This window comes from Glycine soja, chromosome 9, assembly GCF_004193775.1.
Source record: "Glycine soja cultivar W05 chromosome 9, ASM419377v2, whole genome shotgun sequence".
Taxonomy (NCBI): domain Eukaryota; kingdom Viridiplantae; phylum Streptophyta; class Magnoliopsida; order Fabales; family Fabaceae; genus Glycine; species Glycine soja.
In genome coordinates, this window is record NC_041010.1 from 16,510,857 (window position 1) to 16,520,905 (window position 10,049).

Sequence of the window (10,049 nt, forward strand, 5' to 3'; positions counted from 1 at the left end):
AACTCACTCAGTTGCAACTTTCTTTCCTCACCAGCTTGATCCATAGAGAAGTTGCAAGTCTTCACTGCCCAGTATGCTTTGTCCTCAATTTCCACTGGAAGATGACATGCCTTTCCAAAGACAACCCGAAAAGGAGACATTCCTATGGGTGCTTTGTAGGCAGTCCAATGTGCCCAAAGAGCATCATCAAGCCTGGTACTCCAATCTTTCCTGCTTGGCTGCACAATCTTCTCTAAAATTCTCTTGATCTCCCTGTTAGAAATTTCTGCCTGTCCATTGGTTTGGGGGTGGTATGGTGTGGATACCCTGTGTACCACCCCATACTTTTTAAGCAAGGCATGCATTGTTCTGATGCAAAAATGGGTTCCTTGATCACTAACAATTGCTTTAGGTACTCCAAACCTACAAAACAGATTAGATCTGACGAAATCTGCAACAACTTTAGCATCATTAGTTCTAGTGGGCTTGGCTTCCACCCATTTTGAAACATAGCCAACTGCAAAGAGAATGTAAACATAACCAAAAGAGACAGGAAAAGGGCCCAGGAAATCGATACCCCAGACATCAAACATCTCACAGAATAGCATAGGTTGCTGAGGCATTTGTTGTCGCCATGTAAGTGTATTTCCTGCTCTCTAACACTGCTCACAAGTGCTGCAAATCTTCCACGCATCTTTAAAGATGGTAGGCCAATAAAAGCCACAATCAAGCACTTTGCGAGCTGTCCTTTGAACACCCAGATGACCTCCCGGTGCGGAAGAATGACAGAACTGCAGGACTGAGTCAGTCTCATGATCTGGAATGCACCGTCTAATTACCTGATCACTGCACAATTTCCACAAGTAGGGGTCATCCCAAATGAAATTCTTAGCATCACTTTTAATTTTATCTTTTTGGGCCTTAGATGCTGAGGGAGGAAAAATAGAAGCAACTAAATAATTGACAATGTTAGCAAACCAGGGAGTAGAAAGAGAGTCAGAAATACTATACAGTATATACAAATGATCATCTAGGAAATCATCCCGAATGGGTGAATCCGCATCAGATACACGTTCGATCCGACTCAAATGATCAGCAACTAAATTTTGTGCTCCGCTCCTATCACGGATCTCCAAGTCAAACTCTTGGAGCCAGAGCATCCATCGGATCAACCTAGGCTTAGAATCAGCCTTCTTTAACAAGTACTTTAGAGCTGCATGGTCAGTATAAACAATAATGCGGGTACCAAGCAAATAAGATCGAAATTTTTCAAGAGCAAAAACTATGGCTAGAAGCTCTTTCTCAGTAGTAGTATAATTCGCTTGGCCAGCATCTAAAGTCCTACAAGCATAATATATCACCCTGGGAAATTTATCAATTTTCTGAGCAAGGACAGCCCCCAATGCATAATTTGATGCATCACACATAAGCTAAAAAGGGGTTGTCCAGTCGAGTGCCTGGATGATGGGGGTGGTAGTCAGCGCTCTTTTGAGGCAATCAAAAGCCTCTTTGCATCTGTCATTAAAGTTAAACTCCACCTCCTTTTGCAACAAGTTGGACAGTGGAAGGGCTACTTTGCTAAAATCTCTTATAAAGCGCCTGTAGAATCCTACATGCCCAAGAAAAGATCGCACCTCTCGCACACAAGAGGGGTAAGGCAATTGTGAAATAACAAAAATTTTTGCAGGATCTACTTCAATACCCTTATTGGAAATAATGTGGCCTAAAACTATACCTTGATTAACCATAAAATGACATTTTTCAAAATTTAGAACAAGATTAGTTTCGATGCATCTATTCAAAACTTTTTCCAAACATTCCAAACAACCATCAAAAGAGGATCCATATACAGTGAAATCATCCATAAACACCTCAATGCAATTTTCTAAGAAATCACTGAAAATACTAATCATTGCACAGGCCGAAAGGCATCCTCCTATAGGCAAAAGTGCCGAAGGAGCAGGTGAATGTGGTCTTTTCCTGATCCTCAAGAGCAATAGTAATTTTCATATAACCAGAAAAACCATCAAGGAAACAATAGTGAGATTTACCTGCCAGGCGTTCAAGCATCTGGTCAATGAATGGCAGGGGAAAATGGTCCTTTTTGGTAACCTGGTTCAGCCTCCTATAGTCAATGCAGACTCTCCAACTATTCTGCACCCGAGTAGGAATCAACTCCTCCTTCTCATTTTTTATCACTGTGAGGCCGGTCTTCTTGGGGACTACCTGGATGGGACTAACCCATTGGCTGTCGGAGATATTCCAACTTGCAAAAGCTTGGTTATCTCCTTCTTCACTACATCAAGAATCACCGGGTTGAGTCTTCTCTGTGGTTGTCTTACTGGTTTAGCTCCATCCTCTAAATTTATTCGATGCATACATGTGGATGGGCTAATACCAGGAATGCCCGCCAGGGTCCAGCCTATAGCCTTCTTATGCTTCTTGAGAATAGACAACAACTTCTCCTCTTGCTCATCAGCAAGGGAGGCAGATATAATCACTGGAAAACTTTTGCTATCATCCAAGTAAGCGTATTTTAAATTTGATGGCAGAGGCTTCAATTCTGGTGAGGCCGGCTAGATAGTGGTAGAAGGAGATGGTTTTTCAACCTGTACCTCATAAAGAAAGTCAGAGGTATGTGTACTTCCTGAAACATGATTAGTCCTATCTGACTCTATAAAATCAATCTCGAGAGGTAAAACACCACCACCAGACATGCAATCAATATCAATTTGAGATTCACTCTCAGCGTCAAATTCAGACATATGATCAAGTACAATTTCAGACTCAATGCATGAAGAGTGAGAGGCATGCAGATTAGAATAAAGATCAGTCATGTATTCATCAACAACATGGTCAATTATTTCAGCATGAAATACAGAAATATCTTCAGATGGGTATTTCATAGCATCCAGAATATTAAAATGAACAGTTATATCACCAAACTCCATGGATAATGTGCCTGCATATACATCTATCTTAGTTCTAGCAGTTTTCATAAAGGGTCTGCCTAGAATGATGGGAACTGATCCTTGAGAAAATCCATCCTCCATATTCAAAATATAAAAATCAACAGGGAAAATCAGTTCACCAACTCTAACTAAGACATCTTCTATGAAACCAACAGGATAGGCAACACTTCTATTAGCTAAATGAATTACCACATCAGTTGACTGCAAGGGACCTAGAGATAGAGAATTAAAAATAGACAGAGGCATAACACTAACAGAAGCTCCTAAATCTAGCATGGCATTGTCAAACTTACTATTCCCTATAATACAAGGTATGCTGAATGTACCTGGATCTTTACATTTTTCTGGAATTTGGGGGACAGATTTACCAATCAATGCGGAGACATTTCTGCCCATGCTAATTCGTTCACTTCCTTTAAGCTTCCGCTTATTAGTGCACAGCTCCTTCAAGAATTTAGCATATCTTGGAATTTGCTTTATTGCATCCAGTAGAGGTATGTTTACCTCTACTTTTCTAAATGTTTCCAAGATCTCTTTCTCTGCCTCTTCCATTTTTTTGTTGGAAACTGCTCTTGGAGGGAATGGAAGAGGAGGGATGTGCTACTTCTGCAAATTAGAATCACCAGTGGAAGATTCACCTGCACAGAAATTGTTAGGTAAATTTTTGTCATCACCTTTTTCTGGAGTAGAGTGAAGTTTGGCAGGTTCATTTGCAGATGAGAAAGGTGCTACGGGTTGAGGTCCTTGACACTGCTTTCCCGACCTCAATGAAATGGCACTGACATTTTTGGGATTTTGGACAGCTTGAGAAGGTAGCTTGTCAAAATTTTGGGACTGTTGTTGATTTAATTGTTTAGCCAATTGTCCCATCTGATTAGTTAAGCTCTGAATGGAGGCTCTGGTCTCTTGTTGAAATTGCATGTTCTGCATAGTCGTTTGCCTCACAAGTTCTTCGAGGGAAGGTTGCGGAGGAGCATCAACTGTTGTTGTTTCTGGGGCTGTTGTTGTTGTTGGATTGGTGGAGGAATGTATGGTCTGCTTGGGCCAGCAGCATTTTGGAAGGAAGGAGCAGGCTGCTGTTGTTGTTGTTGAGGGCTAGACCATCTGAGATTAGGGTGATTCCTGCATCCAGGGTTGTATCTGTTGCTGGAGAGGTCATAATTGTTCTACTGTGGTTGATTTTGCTGCTGAGGTTGAGGAGGTCTATTGTAAATGTTTGCAACATAAGCTTCAGGCTGCTCAATTATTCCAGGTTGCTGCATGGAAGGGCAGAGGTCTGTATGGTGGTCAGCAGAGGAGCATAAACCACAGACTCTTGCGACTGGTACAGATTTCTGATTCAAGGCCAGTTGGGTTACCAAGTTAACCAATGCATCTAGTTTGCCTTCAAGCTTCTTAGTTTCAGATGATGCAGATGAGTTTATAGCTACCTCATGCACTCCTTTAATGACTATGGCATCATTTCTGGCGCTAAACTGCTGGGAGTTGGAAGCCATCTTCTCAATCAAGTTTCTGGCTTCAATAGGAGTCATGTCTCCAAGGGCTCCAGCACTGGCAACATCTATCATACTTCGATCCATATTACTGAGTCCTTCATAAAAATATTGGAGAAGAAGCTGCTCCGAAATCTGATGGTGAGGGCAACTGGCACATAGTTTTTTAAATCTCTCCCAATATTCATATAGGCTCTCTCCTCTGAGTTATCTAATACCTGAGATATCCTTCCTGATGGTCGTGGTCCTGGAAGCAGGGAAAAAAATTTCTAAGAATACTCTCTTAAGGTCATCCCTGCTCGTGATGGACCTTGGAGCAAGGTAATACAGCTAGTCCTTTGCCACTCCCTCTAAAGAATGAGGAAAAGCCTTCAGAATTATGTGATCCTCTTGGACATCTGGGGGTTTCATGGTGGAGCAGACAATATGAAATTCTTTCAGATGTTTGTGCGGGTCTTCACCTGCAAGGCCATGAAACTTTGGAAGCAAATGGATCAGTCCAGTTTTAAGAACATATGGGACATCCTCATCCGGGTATTGGATGCACAAGCTTTCGTAGGTGAAATCAGGTGCAGCCATTTTCCTTAGAGTCCTTTCACGGGGTGGAGGTTGTGCCATGTTCTCAGAATGTTCAAAATCAGAATGCTCAAAATTGTAATGCTCAAAATCAGGATGTTCAAAATCACCAATAACAGAATGCACAGATTCACCAGTAATGGAATGCTCAGGATGATCAAAAGGTATAAAATGATGCCTAACTAATCTATGAAATGTCCTATCTATCTCAGGATCAAAGGGTTGTATGTCAGATGGATTGCCTCTAGTCATACACTACATTCAGCATGCACAACTAGTTGCCTTGTCATGTAAATAAAGGTGTAGGTTTGAACTACAATTACCCTCAAATGATATCCAAATGACTTGAAATTTTGTGAGCAACCTTATAAAATGATAAGAAGATAGCACATAAAATTTCAAAAAAAATTCAAAGTCTAACTATGGAAGCTAAAAATGGTAGGTTGAGAAAGGCATCCTCCTATAGGCAAAAGTGCCAAAATTAATTAAAGTGCGCTAAGCAGTCCATAATTGCGCTAAGTGCATGAGCACGAACAAGGCCACCTATTTAAGCCTGAAATCAGATTTTGTGAAAGGAGTTTGGGCTGAGAGCTGAAGCTTTGCATGTCTAGTGATTCTAGAGAGAGAAAGGTCCAAGTTCCAGAGAGTTTTGAGAGATTTTGTTGTGTGAAGATCTGCAGAGACTAGAGCTTGAACCAGGAGCTGCTTTGAGAACTTAAGATGAGTTTATGAGTGATTGTGACATCCTAGAGGTGAAGGAGACATCCTCACCACTTTTATTTTTGCAATCTTTCATCTTGTTCTTCTCTTTGTTGTAAGGAAGGCTTCCTGGTTATGGAAAGCTAAATCCTCTGTTGAATCTTCCCTGTAGGTACCTGATGTAAATATATTTCTATCTATTTAATGATGTTTTGTGTGTTCTTTGTGCTATTTGCTTTTCACTCCAGTATGCTTTTACCTTGATCACGTAGATGCATGCTTTGTTAGGGTCATTCAACATGCAAACTGGTCTGATTCTAAAGTCCTTGATAGTAATGGGCTAAGTTGTTGTACTATCACGAGGAATTGGGGTGCGATAATTTAGTTGTGTATGTGTGTCTTAATGCGGTCCTGGTTGAGTTTAGACCAACAAGAGGAATCTGCGGATGACGCTTGATCAGGATTAGGCTAAACTATCATAAGGAATCGGGATTTAGCATCTCAAGAGACACCATAGGAACACATGAGCATTGTTAGATAGAGAATATCTTTTTTGCATCAGGCACCTATTAGGAAGGCCAACGTGTTTTCTACTTGTTTTTACACATCATTTCTCTCGCGTGATTTTCTTTCTTTTTGCATAGATAGTTTATACACCTGTTCATATTCACACTTATCTTTACACACCAGACACCTATTTGCAAAAATAGCTTACCAAATAACACAAGTTCCCCGAGACTTTGATACTTGGTTCTTACCATTTTATACTACTTGTGCGATCCGGTGCACTTGTCGGAAGTGAACACCCGTTTGTAGTGTTATAAGTATTTTTTATTAAGTATAGGTAATAAATACTTAGTACTTCCATTTTGTGTGTTTAATAATCATTTTCTCTCAATTTCAGGTTATTTAGACAAGCTTTGAAAAGTTTTGTTTTTCACCTTCTCGCTAAACCAATCTGCTGGCTTAGCGAGCGTCCGCTAAGCGCAACACTCATGGGCTAAGCGCGAGGAAGACTCTGGAAGAAGATGAGTTGTACAGGTTCGCTAAGCGCACCGCTTCATCTCACTAAGTGCACCACTTCATTCCATCTGCTAAGCGAGAAAGGCACGTGCTAAGCCAAAATTCATTAATGTGCGCTAAGCGGTCATACCCGAATCAAATAAACATGAAAATGCAGTAACTAGGAAGTGATCCTAGGTCGTTTCCCAACGAGCAATGATAAACCAAATGTTCACAATATACTTGCAGTAACAGTAACGATTGGGGGGGGTTGTTTGTTTTGTGACTTAGAGAACAGAACAAGTAAACTGGAATACGAAACTAATAATATTAAAAACTGATTGTTTCCTCTGATTCAGAAGCCATTCTCTTGTCCCGAGTTATGGAGAATTCGTCCCTAACAGTTAACCACTTAATCCAACCCTATTTCTATTTACTAAGCGAAAATCAACTTAGGGTTGTCAATACGTGATTAGGCAACACATACACCAGTTAGCCCTTCGTCCATTAAGCATGAACGCAAGTTAGGCTCAAAGGCAATTCATCGAACACGAAGCGTGCACAGATTAATGTTAACGAATTTGGGTTAACTGGTGAAGGGAAAACTGCCAGGAAGCCACATTATAAACGAAACCTCAAAGAGAGTTGAGCTTCATCCTTAAAAGGAAACAACACCTGAATATTTAGCCTTCCATAGATTCAAACAGAAAACGTAAATGAAACTAAAAGCAGAAACATAAACTAAGCAGAAACGTAAACGAAGCAGAAATGTAAATGAAGCAGAAACGTAAATGAAGGCAGAACAAGTAAACTGGAATACGAAACTAATAATATTAAAAACGGGTTGTTTCCTCTGATTCAAAAGCCATTCTCTTGTCCCGGGTTATGGAGAATTCGTCCCTAACAGTTGACCACTTAATCCAACCCTATTTCAATTTACTAAGCGAAAATCAACTTAGGATTGTCAATACGTGATTAGGCAACACATACACCAGTTAGCCCTTCGTCCATTAAGCATGAACACAAGTTAGGCTCAGAGGCAATTAATTGAACACGAAGCGTGCACAGATTAGTGTTAACGAATTTGGGTTAACTGGTGAAGGGAAAACTGCCAGGAAGCCACATTATAAACGAAACCTCAAAGAGAGTTGAGCTTCGTCCTCAAAAGGAAACAACACCAGAATATTTAGTCTTCCATAGATTCAAACAGAAAACATAAATGAAACTAAAAGCAGAAACGTAAACGAAGCAGAAACGTAAATGAAGGCAGAAGAAGAAACAAGAACGAAATTGTAATTAAAAGCAGAAAATGGAAAATTGCATTACGTGAACAGTAGCATTAGAACAGAAAAACGTAAAAACCATAAACCCTATGCTCTGAATAATAGTCTAACAAAATAGCCTTCCACAAATCCCAAGGCTGCTATTTAAAAAGAGTCACTCAAAGTCACTGGGCCCTATTACAATATTCTGGCCCAAAACGAAATAAACAATGAACCACATAAAATAAAATTGCAATCTCCTAATTAGAAATTAACTAAGGTAAGCGCTGCTTTATTTGCCCTCTTCAAGTCCACAACCAAAATCCAGATTAAGCCCAATGTTTCATTAATTCCTCAAATTTGATTAAAACATCAAATTAGCTAAATGAGCCCAAATAATAGAACTGCCTAATTAATTTGACAATTAAGACTAATCAGTAATTAAAATGGGGCAAAAAGGGTTTAAGAAATAGAAGAAAATGATGGCACATCACGGTCCATAATTGCGCTAAGTGCACGAGCACGAACAAGGCCACCTAAGCCTGAAATCCGATTTTGTGAAAGGAGTTTGGGCTGAGAGCGGAAGCTTTTCATGTCTAGTGATTCTAGAGAGGGAAAGGTCCAAGTTCCATAGAGTTTTGAGAGATTTTGTTGTGTGAAGATCTGCAGAGACTAGAGCTTGAACCAGGAGCTGGTTTGAGAACTTGAGATGAGTTTTTGAGTGATTGTGACATCCTAGAGGTGAAGGAGACATCCTCACCACTTGTATTTTTGCAATCTTTCATCTTGTTCTTCTCTATGTTGTAAGGAAGGCTTCCTGGTTATGGAAAGCTATATCCTCTGTTGAATCTTCCCTAGGTACCTGATGTAAATATATTTCTATCTATTTAATGATGTTATGTGTGTTATTTGTGCTATCTGCTTTTCACTCCAATATGCTTTTACCTTGATCACGTAGATGCATGCTTTGTTAGGGTCATTCAACAGTGGAAACTGGTCTGATTCTACAGCCCTTGATAGTACAGGGCTAAGTTGTCGTACTATCACGAGGAATCGGCGTGCGATAATTTAGTTGTGTATGTGTGTCTTAATGCGGTCCTGGTTGGGTTTAGTCCAACAAGAGGAATCTGCGGATGACACTTGATCAGGATTAGGCTAAACTATCATAAGGAATCGGGATTTAGCATCTCAAGAGACACCATAGGAACACATGAGCATTGTTAGATAAGGAATATCTTTTTAGCATCAGGCACCTATTAGGAAGGCCAATGTGCTTTCTACTTGTTTTTATACATCATTTCTCTCGCTTGATTTTGTTTCTTTTTGCATAGATAGTTTATACACCTATTCATATTCACACGTATCTTTACACACCAAACACCTATTTGCAAAAATAGCTTACCAAATAACACAAGTTCCCCGAGAGTTTGATACTCGGTTCTTACCATTTTATACTACTTGTGCGATCCGGTGCACTTGCCGGAAGTGAACACACGTTTGTAGTGTTATAAGTATTTTCTATTAAGTATAGGTAATAAATACTTAGTGATGCAATCCTACCCCGCAAGGGTATTGGATATAAGACTCCAAGTAAATTGGGCCAGAGATGCAAGAGAAGGCCCTAGGGTTCTTATGAGTCTTAGGGTAGATTTTGGGCCCATGGGCTAAGTATGAGCCCACTTATCTTTGTAAATATTAGATTAAGGTTTCATTATTTTTGGGCTTTGTATTTAGGGATCCATAATGTAGGTAGGGTACCTTAGAAATATAGGATTTTCCAGCCCTTGTATTTTAGGGCACCTAGACTAGTTTTTGTATAAGGGGTAGTTTTGAAATTTCACATGCACTAAGTGAATATTTGATGTGTGTGGTTGGAAATAAATTTAATTGAATTGGTAGAAGCCCAATCCAATTAAATTTTAGAGGGGGAGGTGAGCATTTGCTAACTACACCTCATTGCCACATCATATAGTCACACTTTGTACATGTCCTTCATGCTTTACATGCCTCATGACACCTAAGCACACTTAGTGGAGAATCTTGGAATTGATCTTGGATTAGTGGGC

At 40.0% G+C, this 10,049-nt stretch overlaps 1 non-coding gene across 1 annotated transcript; it reads left to right on the forward strand.

Moving 5' to 3' along the window:
- The first annotated feature begins 4,577 nt into the window (after nt 1–4,577).
- LOC114369004 lies at nt 4,578–4,684 on the forward strand. Its single transcript, XR_003657467.1, has one exon. It is a non-coding gene; the product is annotated as a small nucleolar RNA R71 (small nucleolar RNA).
- The last annotated feature ends 5,365 nt before the right edge of the window (nt 4,685–10,049 follow it).